Consider the following 19915-nt stretch of genomic DNA (forward strand, 5'->3'; position numbering starts at 1 on the left):
AAGGCATGGATGTCACACAGAGTAAGTCCTGGAGAACTGGGCAGTTCCTGCACCGCCCACTGGTTTACAAGGACCCCATCCTGCACACTCTCTTGGCGACTCTGGCAAGCTGGGCAGGTAGCTGATGGTTCTGGTGGCCACCTTGTCCTACGCTGAGCTCCAAGCCCGACCATGCCCCATCGATTCCTGGCTTTTCATTTTATTTCAGACGACTTCTTTATGTCTCCCTACTGTCACTCTAGTTTTACAGCTGGTGTCTATATTAGCTTGCTAACGCTTATCTCTCACAATGTTTTTTATAAATATTTATGCATGTCCTGTTTATTAGTTAACACTAATCCAAATGCTATAAAGCATCATCACTGACATTGTGATGTCGTCCTCTAAGCACATTCTCCCTCCTGACGTTCTGAGAGTGCATCAAGGCACGGAGGGCATCTGTAAATCCCTCCCAGGGTATGGAGAGATGCAGCACTGGGAATGGGCCGGTGTTGGTTTTTATCTTTCCTCCCCAGGCTCCCTCAGTGGCCAGATCATCCTTTGGTCAGGCAGACACCTCAATAGTCGCAGATGTCACAGTTTGCCTTTAGTGATCCAGGCCTTTCGTCAAGAAGGAGGACACCTGCAAAGTGTCAGATGCCCAAGTAACGTGAGGAATGGATGTAAGGAACTGAAGGGATTAATGACTCAAGCGTTCATTGACAGAAAACTTTGACAAGCTGGTGGACTTTGTGATTAGTCTAAGGAACACCACCCAAGGAAGCACAGAGTGTATTGAAGGGTGCATGGCTTCACTCCCTTGCCGTTGTATTACCAAAATCCTTAGATAAGCCTCAAAGGAGGGAAACGCAGACTGAGTGAAACCATACATTCAGGTTAAAGGACTGATGAGAGAGATAAATAACTGGCACTAGAATGACCCAAGCAAAAACTGAGGGAAAAGTAAAGGGTGGGAGAGCGAGCACGACCACTGACTTGATTGACAAGGAGGTTGGTGCACCCCATCCCCCTCAATGCATGTGCAGAACCCATATTCCACCCTTTCCTCGTGTCTCATGGAAATGAGTTCATGGAATGCCTGCCTCTCTTGGTCTACTATGCTAATAAGCTGATAAGATGAATTTAAAAGGTGACAGAAAACTTTGTTAAGTGTGCACCCACCACCCAAGATTTCCAGACGTGAGACAACACTGGAATGAGGGGTGGTGACCAGACTCTTCCTCTCCTTTTCTTTCCTTTCCTTTATTCTCCTTCTAGATTTATCAAGAAGAGACCCCCTTTTTTACTATTCTTTTCAAAGTTTAAGTTTTTTCTACTGCAAGTAAAACATTTTAACCAGTCCTTTGGTGTCGTTTCACCTTCATTTAACCAGAGGGGATCAGAGAACCTTTACAACTCCCTGGGCTCCCAGTGCGGGCTGTAACAATGGAGCAAGGCAGTTGTCATTTTTCCCCTTAGGAGAACCATTCGAGCTGTCCCACAGGTCACTTCAGGCCTACACAGGCACCTCTCACACCGTCCTGGAAGAGCCACGCACACACAAGTCCATCTGGTCCTTCTGTGTCCACTCTTGGGCTGTCCCCGAGTGCTGTGCTTACTGAGGAATGGGTGCACCCCGTCCCCCCTCAGGGCACCTGCAGAACCCACGTTCCACCTTTCCCTCATCTCTCATGGAAATGAGTTCATGGAATGCCTGGCTCTCTCGGTCTGGTATGCAAACCAGCTGATAAAATGAACTTAAAAGGCGACAGAAAAGTTTGCTATGTGTGCACTCACCACCAAAGATTTCCAGACCTGAGACAACGCTGGAACCTGGGGTGGTGACTGGACTCTTCCTCTCCTCTCCTTTCCTTTTCTTTCTTTTCTTTTCCTTCTTACAGATTTATCAATAAGACACCACATTGCTCACGATCGCTTTGTAAGTTTAAGCTGTTTCTACCCCAAGTAAAACATTTTAACCAGTCCTTTGGTGTCGTTTCACCTTCATTTAACCCGAGGGGATGACGGAACCTTTACGACTCCCTGGGCTCCCAGTGCGGGCCAAAACACCCAGGGAGGGATGCTCACAGCTGCGGTTGCAGGCGATGCCAGCAGCCCATGTCCCGTGGGAAGCCCTACTGCAGCTGAAGCGGCTTGGGAGGGTGACTCCAGCAGCAACGGACAGACTGGGACCCCGAGGTCGCCGTGCCTCCCAAGCAGGAGCCACGAGATGAGGAAATTCCCAAACGCAGTGCCTGAACTGATCACTGTTGGGGTCCGGAACTGGAGTGCTGGCTTAGTGTATGGATATAGATTAAAAACGCACGGTGAGGAATGACAACGGATAGGAAGGTGCCTGGTGCCTTGTGTACAGCTTTGATTCTGCTGCTCGCTGGGGTGAGGACGGCTGGGACCCCACACCCCAGCAGCCTGAGAGCTGCACCCCAGACCCACACTTGTCCTGCTTCTTTTCCTAACTATCTCGTGGGTAGGTCGGAGCAAAGAAGCCCTTACTGGAAATCCAATGTCAGATCAGATTATGGGGATAAATAAGCCTGTTTGGGGGTGGGGAAGGCTGGAAAAGGCCGTTTTGGCCAGTGAGTTTCCAGCTCCACCCTTGGGAGGGGGTACCTGAAGGCGTCGAGGAGAGAAAGACCCTGATGGGGAGAGGGTCCGGGATCTGTTTCAAAGGCCTCACTATAGCGGTGCGGGGAATAAATTGCACAGCGTTTGAATGGGAGGGGTGTAAGAAAGGCTATGGGTCAGGCATTCTGGATTCCCCACAGTAAAATCAATCAATCCATCTGCTGGTCCACAGACCGGGGCAGGAACCCAGCGCGGCGCCGTTATCCCCATCCCCTGGCTGCTCTGGCTCCGGCGCAGCGGGGTCATCCTCCCTTGCCCACGGCAGCTCCGCTGCCTCGAACGCGTGCAAGAACCCTTTGTGCCACCAGCACCAGCCACCTCGCCAGGTTCTAATGGGTATCAGGTGCAAGCCTGGTTATTGGTTTTGGTTACTAAACGCGTAAAAGCTTCAGATGGAAACAGGCGTTCTTGAAAGATGGAAAATGAACTGTCTCACAGCCAAGCCCACACCAGCCGCTTGACAGCAAGCCGAGCAGAAGATGCAGGTAAAACTGCTTTTTGCCTTTCTTTTTTCCCCTTTTTCTGCGAAGACCTCCACGGCAATGCACTTTTTGAAAAGGCGGGGCGGGACGGGCACCAGCATGTCCGTAACGTGCTCCCGGCTGCTGCCCAGACCCCGCGTCCCGCGGCGTGTCCCGGCGAGTGGTGACAACGTCACGTCGTTGACAGTGTCACCGTGTGTAGGGCTCCTTCCCCGGTCGTGTGGCTGCCCCGAGAGGCAGGTCCAGCCTGGTGCACAGCAGCCGTGAACGGCAGCGCGGCAGCGTTTTAACAGAAAAACAGAGGACACTCTGTTTTTTTTTTTTAACAGAAAAGCGTTACGTGACCAAAGTCGGAAGGGACCGGCGGCAGCGGGGAGCCAGCACCAGCCCAAGATATGCAGAGAAAAGGGGACACAAGTGCCCCAAATACATCAGTGCGTGCTTGTTCTGTCCTGCTTACGGCCAAGGGTCCCTCTCCTGCAGAACCGAGCATGCCCAGGCGCTGCAGAGGCAGAACAAAGCGAAAAATTTCTGTTCTCGGCTATTACAGTGAAGTGTTTTTTCTCTCCGCAGTTGATACGCCTGGGCTGGGGCAGGGGAGAGGAGAGGGAAAGGCTCGGAGGGGAAGGGGTATGTCGGATCCTCTGTTGGGCACTGGAAACAACTCGGGGTGCTTCGTGTCAGACTGCAGTTTCCAGTTTTTAGCACTGAGGTCGCGCAGGCAGATCAGGGCTCAGCTCACAGCGCCAGGAAAACAGTTTCTGAGATTTACATCCGAAAAGGAGTAAGCACAAGCATTTCTCCCCTTGCTACAACGTTGATCAGGAACAGATCTTAGCCCTTTTTGTTTCCTCACCAAGGCTGAAACTCGAACTGTAGCTGGGATAAAGCTGACGGGTTGTCTTTGCAAAGTCCCTTGGGAATGGAGGAGGCATCTCCCACGTGTGTTAATGGGTTTTTCCCAAGGCAAAAGCATTGGAAATCTGTCCCGTCGATGCCACCAGTGATGCAGACGGGTACCCGCTGGCCTCGTGGCTGCCAGCTCGGCCTCACCCCCTTCCCCTCCACCCTCCCTCTTCTCTTTGGATGCTCGGGGCTCACCTCCTGCCCCGGGGGCTGGTCAGGGACAGGAGACCCTGGCTCCTGGGGTGCTCGGCAGGGCAGCCCCAACTGCGGGCTCTGCTGCGTCACGTACAGCCCTCCCCAAATAAACAACTTATCCCCATTTACTCTTTCCACGTCAGTCCTCGTTTTGCTGGGTTTTACACCCTGAGTCGGTCATTTTGGCTCAAATAGCTCTGGCATGCCATGACTCCCTTTCAGCCTCTTTCCCTGCAGGGATGGTCCCCTGCCACCCTTGCACCCTCCACCATGCCCTCTGATTTTGCCTTGCTGGTTTATCCCCCGGCCAGAGCAAACCAACCGTCCCCTCTTCCACTGCCTCCAAAGTCTGGTGGTTTCTTGCAGCATCACCTAGTTTAATATCTGACAGAAGCTGGCAACTTGCTTGGGTGCCTTCATACTTCAACCCTTCCTCTCAATGAGGTCAACGCCGCAATTTAGATTTTAGCTGCCACGGCGGCGGCGGTGGTGGTCGTGGCGGGGGGGGAACACGACACGGCGTTGGCAGTGCGCATCCAAAAACAAGTTCCCCAAGTGCCTTTCGGGGTGCTCACGCACTTGTACCATGGTCCTCAGCGGGGAGCTCACAAACTGCCCCCAAACCTTGCAGAGGTAGGCTAATGGCAGCTCAGGCCGCCTGTGAAAGGGGGCCAACGGGAGAAAGTTACAAGACCCTGACCAGGAATTTGTTATTTAACATAAATATTTATGTTTTATAAATATATAATGTATGACATTATAATATTTAAATATATATATTTATGCATATTTGTACGTTGATATTTGTGTGTGTGTTTTCTAGCACGCAGACAATACGCATTCTCCTCTTGCTAACGCTATTTTGATAATCGATAGCTTATGCTGTTCTTGCCTTGTACGACAAAATTTTCTCATGCACTCCCCGCTGTCTAAAAAATCCCCGGAGCTGGCAGTGCATGCTGCCCTTCCCACCCGCACCCCCTCCCCATCCCTCCGCCTGCCTCGGGCAGCCATACGTGGCCCACAGAGCAGCAATTAGAGGGGCAACCCCGACATCCTCCAGACAGCTCTGGAGGCGGACCAGGCTTGTTCTACGGGTGGGAAAAAGGCTCCGTGTGCTCCGCTCACCCGCGGTGACAAATCCTGGCCCAGCCACAGCTCCGCGGTGGGAGCGAAGCTGATGGGGAAGGGCAGCCTGGGCACACGGGAGAGATTAACGAGAGCTGCTGAGGTCGTTCCCCCGGGGATGCTGATGGAAGAAGAGGTCTCGCAGCGGACGGGGACCTTGGGAAAATTGCTTCTGGGGGGGTGGGGGGGGTGGGGGGGATCGCCACAAACATCCTCCACCCCCCCGGAGCCTGTCCCTGCTCCCGAGCTCGGGGGCAGCAGCAGTGACCCTCCCTCCTCACACCACCTCCTGCCCGAGAAGGGGGTCCCAAGCACCCCGGGCTCCCGCCGAGGCTCCCGGGGTCCGGCCACCCCGCCGAGCCCCTGCCCCGTGGTCCAGCACAGACCCCTCCGTGCCGGGAAGCCGCCGGCCTCGGGGGAGCTACCTACTGCCTGCAGGTCTGGCACTTTTATCATGCACACTAAGAGGAGACATAATCAATTCCCCAGTTGGCACTTTGCACTGAATACCCACTTTTTCAGTCTGATAGCAGGACTAAATTAGTTATTTAGCAATGAGACCCTAATTTAAAGTGAGCAACTGCCCTGACAAGGATCATTGTTCAAGGCCGTCCCCCCTTTGCTTTCAGATGAGAGGCCCACCAATCCCTGGAAGGTGATAAATAGACAATTAGAAAATAGATATATTTTGTTAGTTCTACAAAGCTCCCTGGTGCTGTCAGGCTCACAATAAAGGGGGCTCCGGTAAATTGGTGGGCAATGAAAGCCAGCTGTACGGTCATCACTCCTACAGACACAAAGCCATATGTGGCCATTTACAGGACATCCCTGAGAATAGATGGAGCCAATAAGACCAGAGGGAACTAAAAATACTTGACAAAGTTGGCTGCTCTTCATTTAACAAGAATAAAATATCTAATGGAGTGTAATGGAAGCCATCAATCACGCCTGCGTAAGGCACAGCTTTAATACTCTACTTTTAACTATTAATGCAAGTTTTTATTCATCTGTAATAAGTCAGAAATGAGTATCTCCTGTGGGCAGCACGGTGATGTTGTGCAAGGGCTAACAAATGGCGTGGGCCCAGCAGCACCGCCGCAAAGCCGACCCAGACCTAAAAACTGGGGAGAGAACACAAAGAAAGAGGACCGGAGGCGCGAGCAACCACCTCTTCAAAGATAACGAGGGATCCGCAAGCGCTGCCTGGGAAATATTCCATTTAGCCTTGAGAGCAAGCTGCCGTTTCTTCTTTTCACTTGTCAGGCTCTTTCTAGGCAAGGAGGTAGGAGGAGGTGTCAGGGGAAGTCCTTCAATTATCTGCTTGTTCGGGAAAAATACTCGAAGCGCTTCTCCTGGAGGCGAGAACCCGGAGGGCGGGAGCCGTGCCCGGCGGGACCGCGGCGCGGAGCTTCGCGCTGGTCCTGCGCCGCGGCACGCGGGCCTGGGGACCGAGGTTTCCCTTCCAGGCACGGACCCCACTTAGGAATCGCCGCCGTTTTAAGAAGCTGCTCCCCAGTGCAAGCCAACGGGCCAACCAAACGCCAAATCCCATCAAAAGAAAACCAAAAAAAAAAAAAAAAATGAAGTTTGGCCGGGCGGTGCCACGGCTGTAAACCGGGACTGATCGCTCCGCCTCTCGCTGGTGCGCCAGGGTCAGGCAGACAAAGCTGCTACAGCGTGTGGAAACTGGCATTTATTTATTAACCACGGAGCCATGGCCCCCTCACGAGATAAAAACACGCATCAGCAAGTCAGGAAGCGCTGGCCGTACGCGCGAGTGTCCAGACCCCCGCCCCCATAAAGCCGGGGTCTTTGCCTGCATTTAAAGATGGCATATGTTGCAGGGTAACTGTCTGCTCTCTCTTGCCTATTTTTAGCTGCTTTCACAGGACGAGAATTGTAATTTATTTTGCAGAACACCAAATGTCACATCCTATGAGTACTTTGTTGTACAAAATGCGATATAGTAGCTGGAGAAAAGTGACCTTCCATAATGGAAGTGTCCTATAGAACTAATAGAAAATGATAACCAATAGGTTTTACCAGATAATTATATCCCTCTTCTAGAACAGTTTTAAAAGCCAAGGACATCTCTCTCCGTAACATTTTGCAGTTCAGGCTTGTTTGGTGTGAGCTTTTTTTTCACTCTTTCAATTCCGTTAGAACCAAATTCGTTTAATCTCTGGACACGTCTAAGAAAATTCGTGTTGTTCTTGTCAGGGATTCAGACACAAGGCTTAACCCTTTGACTCTGATCGACAAGCCCATCCTTTCTGCACATACCACAGGCTTACAGGATCTACGCAGTCTTCCAAATCTAGCTTTACTGATCTTAAATCTATGATGTTTTATTTTCATGGGAAATTGCTGACCTGGTAACAAGTACAGACTTCTTTATATACGGCAACAGCAACATGTGGATGCAGACTTTATATCTCCTCCACCACCGTGGAGTGCCATCCTGAACTGAAGCCTCTTTTGTGAGGTCATTTTTGGCCTTTTTTTGAAAGATTTTAGCAGCTGCATGTGGTAATGCTACTGACTGACATATACTCCTCCCAACACACGATTATCTGTGTCAGAGCAGAAGAATTATTTTATTCTTTGGGAATGTGCAAAACACTTTTAGGGAAAAAACCCCACTGTTTAATGTGCATCCACTTCTCAGTCCCACTACATTGTACTGAAATAGTGAACACGCCTTTGCGCAGCAGAAGGAGGACAGAAAAACAAATGCTCTCAGGGCATCATGACAGGATTGAGCACCCTTGCCTCGACAGGCTTAGCCAGGGGATAGAAACAAATTCCTGTCTAGGCCTCCCTGAAGATGCTTGTACAGCTTTCAAATAAGGGCCAGAATAACAAAACAAAACGGGTGTCAACAATCTCAATTTTTCCAGCACAAACGCATGCTTGTCCAGGAATACAAAACATGGAGAAGCTCCTGGTTTCTGTCCCAGATTTTCAGGCTTTTTTCATGATACTTGGTTATACTTTGTTTTGGGGGAAAACCCGTTGTTTTCATAGAGCTACCAAGTATTGTACACATATGCTTTCTCTCAGCAGTCTCAGTTACCCAAAAGTTGCCCCATTCCTGTCAGAATCAAGGTTTTCCCAATGTCCTAGGCATCCCAGTACCGCCTATCTCATAAATAAGGGTAAAAGTTTCCCTAAATTGCTCTTTCTGTGAAAATCCAGGGCAGGATCTCAGAACGCTGGAGGTTGGAAGGGACCCCAGGAGGTTGCCCTGCCAACCTCCTGCTCAAGCAGGGTCACCTAGAGCTGGTGACCAGGACTGCTGGGTTTGGACATCCCCAAGGATGGAGACTCCACAACCTCCCTGGGCCGCTGCTCGGCCACCCTCACAGTGAAACTTTGAGGATGTTTGGGAGGAACCTCCTGTGCTTCCGTGTGGTCCTGTTCCTGGGCACCACTGAAGAGACCCCAGCTCCTTCATCTTCATTCCTCCCATCACATATTTATATGAGGGGGTAAATCCCCTGCAGCCTTCTTTTCTCCAGGCTGATCAGTCCCAGCTCTCTCAGCCTGTCCTCGTAGGAGGGATGCTCCGGTCCCTTCATCACCTCTGCGGGTCTGGGAGGTCCAGCACCAGACACAACACTTCAGATGTGTCTCACCAGTGCTCGTGTCCTTTGACTTTCTGCAGACACTCTCACCAGGGTGCTGCTGGCCGCCTTTGCTGGCTCATGGTCAACTTGGTGTCCACCCAAGACCCCCCAGGGCTATTTCTGCCTTCTGCTTTCCAACCGGGTGGCCCCCAGCACATGCTGGTGCCTGGGGTTGTTCCTCCCCGTGGGCAGCACTTGGCATCTCCTTTTGTTGAACTTCACGGGGTTCCTCTCCACCCATTTGTCTGGCTTGTTGACATCTGGACAGAGTCCAAACAAAAAAAAAAAAAAAAAAATTCTTTAGAGAAGGATTTAGTAACTGGAACTTGTGTTTGGTAGCAGTCAGCTACACAGAGATGGTCTTACATGAGGTGCAACGCTGCACAGATAGGATGAGACATGTCAATTTCTCATATAAGACCATATATATATCATATATAAGACCAGCGCCTTGTCACTGGTCCCACTATGATGTCCCCACCATGTATATGGGCTCTGTCCTCCACCAGGGCCAAGCCAAGTCGGCCCAGCTCCAGGGGAAGGAGTCGGGCAGGGACGGGAGGTGCTGGTGCCACCGTTGGCACGGGGAGCCAAGACTGGGGGGGTTGAGCAGGGTCCCTCCGACCACCCGGGACGTAGAGCAGAAACCAGAGGTCCTCTTCTGGCACGTGTGTACTGCCAGCTGGGTGTGAAACAGGCAGCTTCTACATTTTTCTACCCTTTACACCCAGAAGTGTCCCAGATCTTTGTGTTTCCCAACAGCTGACATGTGCAGAGAAGTGGTGTCTCCCAGATGGACCTTGGCTGGGGTCTCCACCCACAGACCTGGGCTCAAATGCTCTTTGCTTTGTGTGCTCCAGAGCTAAAATCTGGGACCGTGCCTGGTGCCAGGGAATGACAAGAACCTAACAGTTGGCGGTGTTAGGTTTATGGTTGGACTCAATGGTCTTAAAGGTCTTTTCCAACCTAAGTGATTCTACGATTTTAGGGCTGCTGGTCTTTCAGGAGTTGTGCAAGAGAAGGCCGTACCCACCCCTAGTGAACCTCAAAGAAACAGAGAAATGTAAAAAAAAAAAAAATAATAATAAAATAAATGTTATGGTCCAGGAGAAGACTTTGCAAAGAATGTAAGAGTTGCATTACCTTTTGGATTCTGTCACAGATACAGCTCCTAGAAGCAAGAAGCCATTGCAACCTATCTGCACGGAAAAAACTTGCAACCTCTGCCCTTCTGGCAGCTGTGGGCTTTCTGCAGTCCTGCCTGGGGCTGCACCCCTCGGTCCTGGGAGAAACCACGAGCCACGGGCTGGTGGGAGAAGTCAGAGAAGAGCCAGGGGCGACAGACGTGTTTTCAGGAGAATCAGGGCCGGCGGAGCAGTGGAGGCCTCTTGGAGGAGCAGGAGAGGTGCACGTGGTCGTCCCTTGTCCCCCCAACCCACCACGGTTGTCCCCAGGTGACCAGGAGCATCTCCATCCTCAAGCTTCCCCAGGTCCTGCTGAGCGGGATGAAGGCTGTGGTGGAGGATGGGTGTCCCTGTGGTCTGACCGGCTGGGAAGGGGTGGAGCACGCGGAGACACTGATTTTCCTCTTGTTCAAAATGCAAAAGCCCACAAAAAGCGTAAATCCATCGTAACTTCACATGTGACAAAACCCATGTTGGCTCCTTTCAGCAGTGAGCTCAACGGTGAGATTAGAGAAGCTGCATCCCGAGCAATATTCAGATAGCTGGTTGCAGAAAATACAACGTGCTGCTCGGCATCCTTTGGGGGAAAGGTTTGGCGCGCTGCTGTTAAATGAAGTTCTACTAATTATTTACAAGGCATATCCTTAAAGATCTATTCTATGATTAAATTAACATAAAATGTATTAATACATGAAAATCACCAAACAGGATGTATTTGCAAGGGATTTTTTTTTTTTTTATTTTGTTTACATTTGATAGGACATAATGAGGCCATCTTGGTGCTAATTGTGTCTCTGCTAGAAACGTGATTCAAGAGCACAGCCTACCATTGTTGAATGAAATTGCCCAGAAAAGTAATTGCTTTTCAGGATGAGCCTGTGCTCATTTATATGATTATGATTTGTTGATTAACTTTTTTTTTTTTTCTTTCTTTCTGTTCTTTGCATAGTAAGCAGGACCTTCTCCTGTTGTAACTTTATCATTTTAATAAACCTTGGCATGCCCGTAGCAACCCAGAGATCATCGTGACCTGCCCATGACCACCTGAGCCCTACTTAATCAATTTAATTAATTTACCTTACACAATCCTTGATATCAAGTTTAATCAATTCCATCTGATACGTCAAAAACTCACTGGCCACTCTTGTTACATTTTTGGCAGGGTGGATGTTGTAAAAGGTCTTGAGTTTGGCTTTTTAAGAAGAAATTAGCTTTTTCTCTAGGACTATTGCTAAGTGAGACCATATACATGAACAGTAGTTACAAAAACTTCTCTCAACAAAGGAAAAAAACAAGAGCAGCCACACAAGTCCATTCAGCCCACCTGGTTGTGACCGAGGAAGAGTATAGCAAGCTGGCAATCACTTTATTGAGATTTTGTCTCAATGTTCTTACACTAAGTGATGATTTAGAGCTCATGAGACAGCCACCCCATTTTTAGCGAGATGTCCAACTCAGGAACATGGGGAGGGGACAGGGGTACCCCACTGGCCCTTTAAGTATTAGGGTGGTTTGCCATTTTTATGGTTTATTTTATTTTTTTTTTTTTAATAGAAATCATCTGCTGTGGGCGTATTGAAATGACTGCTCTCCCCCGCCCTGCTCCTGCATCAGCTCCTTCCTGAGGGAGACCCGTCTGGAAGTCAAGATTCCTCTTCAGGTTGAACAAAACATCCCCCCCGACCCCGAAAGCAAAGTCAGGAAGAACCGCGTTCCGCTTCCACGCAGAATTATGGGCGGTGGCGCCGGGCTCCTCACGGGGGAGGGAGACCAGGCGCTGGGATCGGCTGCGGGGGGATGCTCCAGCCCCGGGGAGCATGGGCTTGGTGGGAGGGGGGGGACACGGGGAAATCCCCTCTGAAGGGGACAGGAGAAGCCCAGCGACCCGCAGACCCCCTCCCACCACGTCCCTTGGCCACCCCCCATCCCACCAGACCCCCCCCCAACCCATCGCCAGGACCCGCCGGGACAGCTCAGCACCAACCCCCCGCCTGCCCGAGCCCCGTCCTCACGCCAGCAGAAGAGGGGAGCTGTTCTAACGGCCTTTCGCCCAAACGGTTTCACTCGGCTGCGAGAAAAAGCCGGTTTCTCCTTCAGAAAGCCAAACTCAAAATCCCTGGGCAATACTTGGCCGCCGGCGGGGCCACCCCAGAGCGCTGCCCCCGGGCCCAGCTCGCCCAGCACAGCACCCTTTCTCCCCCCCAACAGCCCAGCTGCCCCCACCAGCAGCTCCCAGTTGCAAGGCACCCCCTTCTCTTCCCACCAGCGAGGGGGGGGGGAAGACCCCAAAACCCCTCTCTAGCCCAAACCCCTGTGAGGGGATGGGGAGGGGTGTGGGGGTGTGTGTGTCTGCATCTGAGGTTGCCCACCTGACTCCTGCAGCAGGTCCGGGACCCCCCCGACACCCTGCCAGGCCACGGGCACTTTCCTTTCTGTGCACCCCCGGCATTCACCCAACCTGAGGTTTTTTTTCTCCAAAACTGAGTCCGTGCAGTGGCGTTCTGTTACTTTTTGCTTCACGGTTTTATTATGCAGGCGTGTACCGAGCAGGATTTGATCTAAAGCAGCCCAGATCCTAACATTAAATCTTTTTTTATCCAGAAAGTTAAATAAAACTGAAAACCTATTGCTACACAATTAATTAAATATGAATATGTTTCTAACTGCTGAGCTTTTAATTAAAAGAAAACCTGTGTTACCCTGAACATTTGCATTAGGAGGCTGTAAAGTGTCACTGCATGGTGATACTGAGAGAGTTTGGAAGATCTGACTGCAGATCTCCACATTACAAAATGAAGATGCTGCTACCGACAGCAGGAAGCCACTTTACCGTTCCCCATTTGGGAGGTTTGCTTTATCTTAGCTAAATTTCCCCTTGCTAACACTCAAGGCCAACATATTCAGCAACTCAGTTACATTTTCCCAGCTGGCCTGTGAAGCCGAAATCCTGAAAATGACTACTGGAGCGAGGCTGAATATTTTCCGGTACTTCCTCCTTTCACAGAGAGCTACAAGTTTTCAAGAAAACCAGTTTTGACGGGGAATTTCAAACTGCAGATGAAATTTTAATATTCACAGTTGCTAGCACCGTTTTGCGAGGCAAATCTCGATCGTCCCTCCCCCTGAGAAAAGATGTATTGTTTTTCCCCCTGCCGCAGGGGCATCTTGACCTAATCGTGGCAGTTTCTGTGCTTGCTCCTATTCTCCTCAAGCTCGTGAAACTCCTCGGGACCTTCCTGGTGTTTCCCGAGCCCCGTGAGCTCCCTGCCCCGCGCTGACAAGCACCTTCTCGGAGCCCAAATGTGGGGCATCCTCCCGCTGTCCAGACCTTTGCCGGGACACCCAGCTCCCATCCTCCAAGGAACGGCCTGATACAGGTCGAGAGGTCCCAGTCCTGGAGGTCCCAAACCTGCTGCGGTCCTCCAGCTCACCAGTTCCACTGGCATCCATCTCCCACACGTACGAGCAAGCTCCATCCTGGGAGAGGCAGCGCTGTTCACACCGGGTTTTATGAGCGTGGTGGCACATACCACAAAATAAAGCTGCCATACAGTCCGTCGTCAGCAGTGTGACACGGGAGTTGTCTCCTGTAGGGAGTCTTGGGGTAGCTGGTTTTCTTTTTACAGCTTCTTATGACTCACAGTTCTTCCTCGGGATTGTGATGGCTTTCGGTGACCTGAGGCCTCAACCTCGTCTTTCTGCTGAAGCCAACAGTCTGTCCGAGACAACGATTTCTCTCCCCACCAGCAGATAAAACTGAGATTTTTGCCCTATCTCCCTTTGTTTCAGCTGTCCTCGGGAAAGGTGGCAGTTGCTTCAGAAGACTCAAGCCTGAACGAGGGTTGTGGGCAAAGGGGGAGGGGGCCGTGGGGAACTGACACCCGCGAGAAGCAGAGGAGGACCTGGAGGGGATGTGGGGTGTGAGGAGTGGCCGGGGAAGGCAGCCCAGAAGCACGATCCATGGAGATGCTTTGGGTGGGAGGCAAAGGAGCCCGGAGCTGCCGTGGCCTGGGGAGGTCAAAGGCTTCTGGAAGAAAGGGAGAACCGGTGGAGCAGGCGGGGGAGGAGGAAGGTCATCCAGGTGAGAAGGGTCTCAAGGCTGTGGGGCAGGACGCGCTGGGAAGGAGAACTTGCTAGAGGTGAAAAAAAACCAGTGCTGAGGGTGGAGAAAGCAGGTCGTAGCCTCTCCAGGGCTGTGGCCAGCGCGGATACCTCCGACCCCAAGAGCTACCGCTGGGGACGGGGCTTTGCAGGCGGGTCTGTCTCAGAAGGACTTTGAAAGCCGAGGTGACCCCCGTGCGAAGCGGGGGCTTCCCTCGGGGGTCTCGGGCTGGGATGGGCACGGTCGCCCGGGGCTGCCCCTCGGTCCCTCCCCCTCGGTGGGTGATGCAACAGGCGAACCACTCGGTTGCTTTTGGGGGGGGCTGTTGGGTAAAGGCTTATTATACGTCATGATGACTCAAGGCAGGGGGAAGGGCTGAAGAAGAGCTGCTTATGAAAGCACAGTTATTGCTCCTCTGCTATGGAAACACAATGAAATTTGCCCATTACCCTCAGTAAGACCTTATTTTCCTTCCCTTTCCTTCTGTAAAGAGAACTTCCTTGAATTAACACCATCTCGAAATATAAACACACTTTATTTTCCCAACACTTGAATAGGCTTATTGTTTCCACCATTTATATTTAACATTAAAGTTTAATCATGAAGTTGTTAACCATAAAAAACTATTAAATGAGCACAGAACATTAAAAAAATTACTAAGTATTTCAGAATGAGCACTTGAAAAGAAAATTTATGCATAGAAACAATGGAGAATTACAATTAAGAGCTCTAGGGATCTGAGAATGATTTGTCCAGCCATTACACAGTCATTTCAATTTAAATTAAAATTGTAACTATTTTCTAGTCTACTAAAAATATGTGGTGTCACATTAAGAGTTTTAATGGAGCTTTCTCCGGGGAATGCAGAAAAGCTAGTTAGTAGCACATAAATAACTATATATTGGAAACTGAATAAATTCTCTGCCAAAAACTTAATATGATAAAAATAAAAATGACAGTGGATTATTCTATTTTCTCTAACGAAGCGCAGCCCTCATATTAAACGAAAGAAACAGTTCACAGGGTGTTTGAGTCTACATGGTTTTGCCAGGGCTGACTGACAAAAATAAATAAATGTCTGCCTGATGTATTTTTTTAACTTGACGAACCCCTGTGTGGATTACGCTGCGTACTTAGTTCACGGACTATGACAGTGTTATCTAACAGCTCAAGCTTCCCTCCTTCTTCTCCTAGGACATCTGGAATGAGTTGCTATGGTCTATCCAATATCCCTGACGTCAGGAAAATTAGCTTAGCTGAAGCGTTAACCGCTGCAAAACATTTTTTCAGAACTAGAGGCTTTAACGAGTCGTTTTACTCAAGTCTACCTAAACAGGAAGATGTGATGGAAAAAAAAAGGTACCCGTGCACCAAACTGAAGCCAGCCTCCAGGTGGACCTGGACGGCTCCTGCAGTGCAGAGGGTGCCTGAGGTCTGGGAGCGGCGTGCTGCTGTGCCGGGACTGAAATCCGGGTTTCACAAAGAACAGGACAACGTGTTTTGCCTGCTTTGCTCACCAGCACCGCACTCGGATTTCAGAGGAGCACAAAGAACGTGGAGCCTGCCCCGTCCATCCCCCAGGTGGGGCTTCAGTGGTGCCCGGGGACGGGAGAGGTCCTGTCCCTCCACCTGCTCCCCCGAGCACAGCCCAGAGGAGCTGCCCACCTTCTCTCCCGAAGAACAGGATCTCCCTCCTGCCCCTGTGCTCAAAACGTACAGGAATCCACCCAATTTCCCAGTCCCTACCTGTCGGACCAAGCCAGAGAGTGACGAGTGAGGCATCTCCCCTCATCCCATCGCCAGCAGTTTGGCGTGGGTCGCAACCCGCGAGGGCAAAACCCCTCTGGGAACGCATCGAGGTATTTTAGGGTCATGGAAAACACCTCCCCGGGTGTTAATCAGGCCTTGGGGACAGGGCAGTATAATGCAAAGCTTTTTCAAAGCCGGTTTACTATTATAGCTCTCAAGCACCCCGAACTTAAAGCGTGAGGGTCCGGCAGCTACTGCCAAATGTATTATAATGAAGCCACTAAAATTTTGTTATCTGTCTCTCCCAACAAAAGTTGGTGGCATTTAGACATTTGATAAGCTTTCCATATGGCATTCCTGCTTGTTTTTTCAACTCTTCACTATTCTCATAAATTACAGATGTCAGAACAGTAATTCCCTTAAATTAAGTAAAACAGAGGGCAAGCAATTGCACTAGTAGCCTCAACCCTGACCAAAAAGAAGTCTGTGTGTTTATTCTTCATGTTACATATATACCAAACCTCACTCTATAGGCTCAATAGTTAGTTTAGCTTCAATATGTAAACATATTTTGATTTCCCCTTCTCCTGAAAATTTAATTCCATTTTTGTCTGCTCAGATTACACAGATCTGATTTAATCTCAACACAGGCCAGTTGCAATTTCTCGGTCGGTTTCCTATTACCCTCACACCTGAACTGTCCACCTGCCTGCTCCTCCACAAAACCACCCATCAGGACAAGTCCTGAAGAAAAGAGGCTGAGAGAAGAAAACCAATTAGACGGTGATATTCTCTGTGAAAAATACCTTCCGTGATATAACTTTAAAGCAGGGGCTTTAAAAAGGATCTTTACATTGAGGTTTAAATGGAAAAATAATTTAAACACGTGAACAGAGGGGCTGCAGGGGTGCAGCAGGAAGGGTTCACTGCTGTTTGTTCCTCAAAATAAAATCAATGTGCAACATAGTTTTGTTAAAATATCAGAACTTGTATAATCTTTCTTTGAGGACTGGTTTTCTAGACAAAACATAGCATAACTGATCTGTACTTCTGAAGGACTCTTCACACTGCAACAGATACGAAATACAATTATGCTGGAAAGGGTAGGGATTACGCCATGAGTTACAAAAATAAGGGAATCGGAGATGAAATGTGACCTGCTGAAAAGGGAAGAGCTTCTAGTAGGTTTTTCAGGCATTGGCCTCGGACTGCTCTTGTTAAATACCTTTTTTGGTGGCCTGGACACAATTTGTAGAAGGTGCTATAGAAATTTGCCGATTGCATTAAATCAGAGAAGAACAAAGAGGAACTGAGAGTGTGTGTGGTGGAAAGAATGTGAACATCCACTGCACAAAGTACTCGGAACAGTAATTCTGGCAGAAAGAGGACAGAGAGGGCTGCTGGTGCAGGAAGGCCGCAGAGGGATTTGCAATAAAAGGGACTGTTTGACCACTTGCTTTCAAAGGAATGTGAACCACAGTCAGCCGGGGGAGCGCTCGACACCAGGATGACGAAATGGAGAGGCATGAGGAGGCCCCACCAGCCCGGCTAATTCAGTCTCACAAAACACATTTGGTAAATCACAGACAAATGGCAGGGTCGTGGGGAGGTGGGACTTAAGCTTTTAGTGGTAACACCGAGAACACATTCATGGGCAGCTCAGACCCCCCACACCGCTCACTCACTCCCGCCCCGGTGGGACGGGGGAGACAATCAGGAGGGTGAAAGTGAGAAGGCTCATGGGTTGCGGATAAATACAGTTTAACAGGGAAAACAAACGCTGTGCACACAAGCAGAGCAGAACCAGGGATTCATCCCCCCCCCCTCCCCACGGCGGGCAGGGCCAGCTGGCTGCAGGACAGGCGGGCTCCGTCACCTGTAGCGGTGACTTGGGCGAACGCCGCCGCTCCCAACGTCCCCCCCCCTTCCTCCAGCTTCCCCCCCAGATTTATATCGTGAGCACGACGGGGTATAGTGGGGGATACCCCTTTGGGCAGTGGGGGTCAGCTGTCCCTGCTGTGTATGTGTGTCCCCTCCCCGCCCCCGTCCCCTCTGCACCCCCAGCCTGCTCGCCGGACAGGCAGCAAGCGAAGCTGGAGAGTCCTTGAGTTAGTGTAAACATGGCTCAGCGGCAACTAAAACATCTGTGTGATATCAACATTATTCTCCTCCTGAACACGCAGCACTGTACCAGCTACCGAGAGAAAAAAAAAAAAAAAAAAAAAAAAAAAAAAGATTCCAGATTCCAGCCCAAACCAGGACATTAACGAACACAAGCGAAGTTTAAACTCTAAAAGAGGTTCCTCGACAAGGGAATGGAGTTTAGGACAGTCTCCTGGGTGTAGCACACCAGTTGATCTCAACACTGAGTAACATACGTGACTTTATACAACCTGGCTGCCTGCAGGAGTAGTCCGAAGGCAGGGAAGCAAGACAGACCTTCTGGCCCTGTGTTCCTCTGCGTAGAGGCTTCAGCAAACTTGGCACACAACCCATGCCCCTCGTTATCCACACAGCTCCTTTATTTGTTAACCCTTGTTTCATGCCTGCCTCCGAGTTCCACCTGAGATCAGCTGAAATAGACTTCCAGCAATCTCAGTGAAAAAAATTACTGATAGTGTAGCAGCAGTTTGGTTTCAAAAAAAAGCACAAATGAATCTTGCTTCTTGCCCACTCTCTGATTCCTATCACCAGATGTCATTCATTCACAGGAAGGAATATTAGCAAAAAAAGTCAGGACAGTGGCCTATGAAGAGGAACCTTATTTCACACATCAGAGCTTGTAAGACAACTGGAATCAATTATCTCCCAGTTGTTTTTAGCTTAAAAAGAAAGAAAGAACAAGACATCTTAATTACTGTTTGTCCTTTCATAACATCAGTCTTGTCACCATGGGGAAGAGATAGTTACTCACACAGAATGTGTTTCTAAACAGTGGCAGTTCAGGTATTTCAGGATACTTCTGAAGTCATTCCCAGAATTAAAACTCAAAAAATGCAAAAGCAAGTGAATGTTTCAATTCCTCAGCCCTTGGGCTTTGCAGTTGTGATTGGTGATCTAAAACGCATGTTGTGCGATTGATGAGCTAGAATGTTATCAATATGCCTTGTGCAATCAGCCCTTCCATCTTCTACTCGTATTTCAATTCAGGTCAGGTTCCAAGCAGAAGCCAAATTCTTGGGGAAAAGTTTGTATTCAAACAACAAGCAAGCAAGCAAAAAACAGAGCTCAGACAATACCACAGTTCTCCAGACACATATTGCATACAGCCCTCAGCTGCACTGATTTTTAGCTGGTTTCCCACTAATATTTAGCAGACTCACATTTCAACATTCAAACACCAAACAGGAGTCTCACACCGCAGCTGGAGGGGTCGGGTGCAGAAAGTATTAAAGTGCTGATTATTTATTTAAGCACAGGTTTGTTAGAACAACTGGGTAGGTGTGCTTTTATCGACACAAATCCTTAATTCACGTGCCGGTCACATACCGCCTGTGAAATCCCCTGCGCTCTGTGGGCATCACGATTTACGTTTCTATATTAGCAGGGAAGGGACGTGACTCCTCCAGCACTGCTGACGCGGGTCGTGTCCCCCCCACCCTGGCCCCCAGCACCCCTGCCTGGATCCTTCCCTCTGACCCCCCCCTGCTCCGAGTCCCCTGCTCGGTGCTCGCTGCAAACAGGCACCGCTTGCACACCCGTCCCACGGGCACCCCACCCCTGTGGGTCCCCCCCCAAACGCAGGAGGGACCCTCTGGCTGCCCGGCACCCCTGCCCAGACTTGTGCCCCCCTCCTCCCTCCCCACCTCGGCCAGCCCCGTGTCCAGTTTGGCGGCGAGCACACCCGCAGATGGGCTGTGGGGAGGGCGCAGACCCCTCGGCCCCACCAGGCGCTGGGCTGTGACCCCCACGCAT

The sequence above is a fragment of the Tyto alba genome, unplaced genomic scaffold (assembly GCF_018691265.1).
Source record: "Tyto alba isolate M040663 unplaced genomic scaffold, T.alba_DEE_v4.0 Super-Scaffold_13, whole genome shotgun sequence".
In the NCBI taxonomy this organism is placed as follows: Eukaryota; Metazoa; Chordata; class Aves; order Strigiformes; family Tytonidae; genus Tyto; species Tyto alba.